The sequence below is a fragment of the Myodes glareolus genome, chromosome 27, assembly GCF_982192425.1.
Source record: "Myodes glareolus chromosome 27, mMyoGla1.1, whole genome shotgun sequence".
Classification (NCBI taxonomy): Eukaryota; Metazoa; Chordata; class Mammalia; order Rodentia; family Cricetidae; genus Myodes; species Myodes glareolus.
The window spans coordinates 44,210,762-44,216,674 of NC_142052.1; the positions used below are offsets into that span (position 1 = coordinate 44,210,762).

Consider the following 5,913-nt stretch of genomic DNA (forward strand, 5'->3'; position numbering starts at 1 on the left):
GCCTGCCTGGCCAATCAGCGTTTTATTAAAATATGGTTGACAGAATACAGACAATTCTCCCACACCACATACTTGTCATCTCAACACTCAGAAGGCAGAAGCAAGAGAATCATTGCAAGTTTAAGGTCATATATTCCCTGCGTGTGTATATTTGTTCCAGGCATTTCTCTGGGGTTCCCTGCATATGTGTAATCTGTACCAGGCACTTGTCTGGTGCCCATGGAAGTCAGAAGAAGGCATCAAAGCCCCTGGAAATAGAATTATGGACAGTTATGGTTCACCATGTGGTGCTGGGAATGAAACCCAGGACCTCTGCAAGAGCAACAAGTGCTCTTACCTGCTGAGCCTCTTTAAAAAGCTTATTAAAAGTAATTAAAATAAGGAAAAATCAGGGTGTTTCTCTAATTACCCTCTAGGCCTGCTTTTCTTTCCCTTGGTGAGAATTCCCCTTAGACATTTCTCCTTCTAGTTACAATGTCTTCTCCCTAAAGAGTATCCAGTAGCACCAACTTCTAAAAGACGGTGGTAATTAGGAAGATAATTGGGAAGGAATAATCAAGCAAATGAAAAAAGAGTTTTGGAACGCAGTGGGGATGCCGACTTGGCACAGTCACAAGAATTGTTTGTCCATCTGGGTCCTCCAAGAAACAGATACCAAGACAAGATTAGATGTGTCTGAGATTTATTAGGGAAAACACCTGTGAGGGAAAATGGGGCAGGAGCCAGGAGAAGCAGCAGACAGAGCACAGATCCACCCATAGGAAGAGGAGTGAGAAGGAAGGCAGGCTGGGTAGAAGCATCTTAGACTACTGTGCCCTTGTAAAAAATAAATCCTTGCAGGATTATCGGGAATCCCTACCCGTCACCCGCCAGAGGTACACCTTGTCACGGTGTCCCCAGGGCTTAGCCTGCCTGCCATGGTTCTGCTGGCATGCTCAGACTGGGTTAGGAGCAGCCCATAGAAGTCAAACAGGCACAAATGTGGTGATATAGTCAGAGTGTAGCAGCTGGAGACACTGAGAGGTGCTTTAACACGGCTATCTCAAATTGTATCTTCTCTTTGCACATCCTGTTTAGGACCTATTTCTTCAACATCCATTTGAGGGGCATCTGCTCCTTTGCCCGTCTTTGAGTTCTTATAGTATTGCCTTCACCCTCTCTAATATAAATCAATGTGTGTGTGTGTGAGTGTGTGTGTGTGTGTGTTATGTTGTGTTTTTAAATCAATGAGTGTGTGTTGTGTTTTTTTTTTCAAGAAGGAGTCTTGCCCAAGCTATAGCACTCTTGAGCACATACCCAAACACAAAGACACTTGCTCAACTATGTTCATAACAGCTTTATTCGTAATAGCCAGAAAGGGAAACAATCTATATATCCCTCGACCAAAGAGTGGATAAAGTGTGTGTGATGTGTATGCCACGGTGTACTTGTAAAAGCCAAAGGACAACTTTTGGGTGTCCACTCTCACCCTCCACCCTGCTGAGGTGGACCATCTGAACTTTGTGGTGAAACCACTGCCTCTGACTTCTGCCCTAGGTTCCAGGGCTCGAACTTGCATCCTCAGCTTACACAGCTAGCGTCTTTACCTGCTGCTCCATCTTCCTCACACCTCATTTCATTTTTCTCCTTTTTTGAGACAAGTTCTTAGTATGCATCTCAGTACAGCCTCCAAGTCTTTGCCTCCCTGCCTCCCTCTCCTGAGTACTGGGGTTCCAGGCAAGCATCTCCACACATCAGTCTTGCGGTACCTACTTTATCCTCAAAGACCCATTTGTTCACATGGTGATTTCCTAAATTTGAGATGCAGCTTATAATTTTTTTAGTAATTGCCACCTGATGGCTGAGAGCGAGCTGGTTCTGAGCTGTCATCATCCGCCCCATGGGAGAACTCAATAAAGAGAGGCGTATTTAGAGTAAGTGACGAGTCAATACTCATTGCCAAAGGCATGACTACACTTTCGTGTCTTCCAGCAAAGCAAGTCAAACGCTTCCCGTGACACAGACGGAAGATGCCATGTAGAAGGCCGCAACCACACTCTCCACCATAGATGGCGCTGCTCTGCCAGGTGAGCTAGAAAGCTCACACGTGTTGGTATTTTTCCACTACTGTCCCCACCTACTCCCGAGGCATTCACCTGGGATTATGGACAATTGACCAATCCAAGAGTGACACGTCCGAAGCAGGGTCTGTTTCATATATAAGGGATGGCTTCCTTCATATCTGGGTCTCTGCCATGTGGCTTATGCTCTAGCTCCCAAGAGGCATAAAGCTTTTCTGCAAAAGGATCCTGTGTCCCGCGTGGTTCTTGCAGGCGCGGCCGAGCGCGGGGCAATGCCAGGCCACACAACGGGCACTGGAACTCTACAATAAAAAAACCGATGAATGTCTCAGAGAAAACGAAAATTTCAAGTTAAGGTCGTTTGAGGGAATCAACACAGTTATTGCAAAGTCACCCTGAGTGCCAGGTGTCTCTCAAGAAGCTTCTAGAAACAGATCATCTATCTAATCAAAGGAAGGACAACATTTAGTTTAGCTAAATGGGAAAAACAATTGAAACCCGGTGCTCCACCAACATGACTACCAATCAGAATACTGAGCCTCCGTTTGCTAAAGGGGTTGCAAGCTAAGTCCCACCTGAGTTTCTGAGTGCCCCCAATACTGAGCACCCCACCTATGCTGCTGAGCACCCAACACTGCCATTGATCATGATACTCAGAGAAGTTACAGCACATTCCCAAGGCTGGGCATAGTGGCATGTGGCTTTAACCCCAGCACTTTAAGGCAGATCTCTGAGTTCAAGGCCAGGCTGGTCTAAAAAGCAAATTCTGGGATGATCAGGGCTATATAGGGAAACTCTGTCTTGAAAAACAAGACAAACAAACAAAAAGAAATGAGGCATATTCTCCAACCATAAATGAGGCACTAACTAAAGACTATATGGATATTTTTAATGTCACAATTATCGTGTTTATTCCCCTTAAATCTCACCATGAAACACGTAGTGTGCTTAAATGGCATCTGGTGACTGAGGAGCTAGGGTTAATATAATAAGTTAGATTAACTTTCCACCTTGATTGATGCTGAAGGGAATCATTGAAAATGATTAAATCCATGCATGCCCTGTAGTGAGAATGGGAATTCTGTGAACAACATCAAGTTGGCAAATCACACAACTCAATATCCTCCCTTGCCTATGGAAGGCATCATTCAGCATCTGTGAGCTCTTTTTCTTCTTTTAATTAGGCCAGAATTCTGCAGTTCTTTTTAGGCAGCTGCCACTAAGAGAATTGACTTTGGTATGTGTCGTGGTTTGAAAGAAAATGCCCCCCATAGGGAATAGCACTATTAGGAGGTGTGGCTTTGTCGGAGAAGGTATGGCCTTGTTGGAGGAAGTGCGTCACCGTGGAGGCGGGCTTTGTGCTCAAGCCACACCCAGTGTGTTAGACAACTTCCTGTTACCTGCTGACCAAGATATACACTCTCAGCTCCATCACCATGTATGCCTGCATGCCACCATGTCCCACCATGAAGACAATGAATTAACCCTCTGAAACTGTAAGCCACCTCCATTAAATGTTTTCCTTTGTAAGAGCTGCTGTGGTCATGGTGTCTCCTCACAGCAATAGAAACTCTCAAACAGTACACCTTAGCGAGCCAGTATGCCACCCACTCCTATGCTATGTTATTATGTAGAATTGACCTCCAAAGAAAATACAGATGGTTCTAACACCAGTTTGTTCTGGTTCTACCCTAAATTAGTGAAATTCACAACAGAAGAGCAAAAAGAATAGTCTGTGGTTGACTTGGAATTATGCAGATTCTGGGATTTCTAAAGCCAGTCTCTCACACCACTTCGGAACTCTGTAGACCAGGTTGGCTTTGAACTGACAGAGACCCACCTGCCCCTGCCTCCTGAGTGCCGGGATTAAAGACGTGCGCCACCACCGCCCAGCACCATCTATGGTTCTTTAAACAGGCTAAAGATCAGAATCACCTGAGGTGCTTCCCAAGCTTGCCAGTGTCTGGCAGGAGTGGGGTGCAGTCCCTTGTCTCTGATAGTCTTTGTAGCACGCCTCCATGGTAGGTCCTGTCCTCCCTACCTCCAGACTAAGGAGCTGAAATCAATGGTGCAGATCCTCCCCATTGCACCCCAACGGGAAACAGAATTGACTTGGATCCCAATCATCTCTCAAATGCATATTGTGAGTGTCCTCTGTAACATCCTTTGACAGGGTAGGTCAAAGCACCACCATTCACCCTCACGTAGACCCAAGGAGCAGACAATCCTTGAAGCAGCAGGAAAGGTCCCTATTCCATCTCTTCCAGGCAATGGAAACACAAGTCCTGTATCCTTGAAACCTCAATTCTCTTGACTCTTCTCTGGCATCTCCACACAGACAAGGGTGCACACACCCCAGAAGTCAACACCTTGAATCACCATGACTATAAATTTCGAATACTTTTATTTCTTAATCATGCTCAGGGCTTGGATTTCTATGAGTCTAAGTGAATTAGATGAGATTTGATTTTTTTTTAAAAAAAAAAGGCAGAATAAATTAAGCAGACAGATACAGGGGAACGAAAATAGCTTGCCTACTCCGTCAAACTCTGCTTTGTAATTTTTGATTTTATTTAAGTTCCAGACAAAACAACTCCACATGATTCTCAGTGAGGCCGGGAATCCCGAAAGAGTTCTCTTCTTTATGAGAGGCACTAGCCAAGTTTTTTTCCCCAAAAAATACTGAATCAAGAGCTCCTTTTTGCTGCCATTCTTAGCAAATCTGGAGTTGCTGACATCTTGGGGGAGGGTGGAGCAGCTGTCAGGCTCCCCAGGTTCTAAGAGAGACAGACTTTGTCCCGGCTTGCTGTTGGCCAGGGACAAGCGGTCCACAATCTGGATTTCTTGTCTGGGTTCTCTCAGCTCCGCCACGCCCCTTGTCAGAGCGCCTGAGCCCCGAAGTCACAGCACAAACCAGCTCAGGAAGCAGCTAGTCAATCACAAGGAGTCGGGGATTTCTGCCGAACAAAGAACTCCCGCGCTGGGAAACTTTCTGGCGGAAAGTCTTTTCCTTCAGTCCCAGGGGAAAGGCAAACCCCCTTGCACCTCGTCCTGGCGAAAACCAGTGTAAAGCGAGTGTGGTCAGCCCAATCATGGCGGAACGACCCCGCGCCCACAGATGCTATTTTTCATACCAGCTGCATCCCCCAGCTAGGAGTGGAGATGGCGATCAGGAGTGGCGGTGGGCGGCTCGGTCGGAGCTTTCTTAAGAAGAAAGCTCTTTGAATGAGCCAATGAAAGCTGTTGCCAGGGAACCAGATGCCACAACAGGCCACTCCAGCCGCGTAAGAATACAAGCATACAAGCCTGGGATTGCTGGAGTGAGCATTAGGGCGCGTTTGGCAGCTGAGGCCTACCAGGCCGGTTAACCCTTTGCGCACCTATAACCAGAAGCAGACTGTCGGGAGGAGGATGGTAAAATCCAAAGAGCCAAGTCACCCGGGCTGCTAGCACCTCCCACTGAAATGACTACGGCAAAGCTGTCCTTCCTGTTTGACTGACAACTCCCCCGGACCCGAGTTAGGATGGGTAGGTATCCCCAGAGGAGATGAGCCAGGGCTGGCAATTACATGATCGCCGAGGGCAATGCTCATGTTACTACACTAAGGATTTCTCCCAGTTTGTGGCCGGGCTTCTCCTGGCCATTGGCCTCAGGAGGGCAGATGTTGCTGCCACACGAGTGTTCTGTGTGATGAGGAAGAGCCCGTTCCAACTTCCCTGTATCCCCAGAGCTTCCTGGACCAGCCAGAGACTGGCAGCCTATCCTCATTTTAAAAATGCTGCCGGGAGGGGCATAGGCACTGGCTAGCCCTCTGGAGAAACGAGGGCCAAGCAAAATCGCCACGGGTGGGTC

At 47.1% G+C, this 5,913-nt stretch overlaps 1 long non-coding RNA gene across 1 annotated transcript; it reads right to left on the reverse strand.

The window, feature by feature from the left end:
• Positions 1–1,321: 1,321 nt before the first annotated feature.
• LOC146889413 (uncharacterized) lies at positions 1,322–5,450 on the reverse strand. Its single transcript, XR_015000131.2, has 2 exons — positions 3,996–5,450; positions 1,322–2,362 (listed from the first exon to the last, which is right to left on the reverse strand). It is a non-coding gene; the product is annotated as an uncharacterized LOC146889413 (long non-coding RNA).
• Between the last annotated feature and the right edge of the window lie 463 nt (positions 5,451–5,913).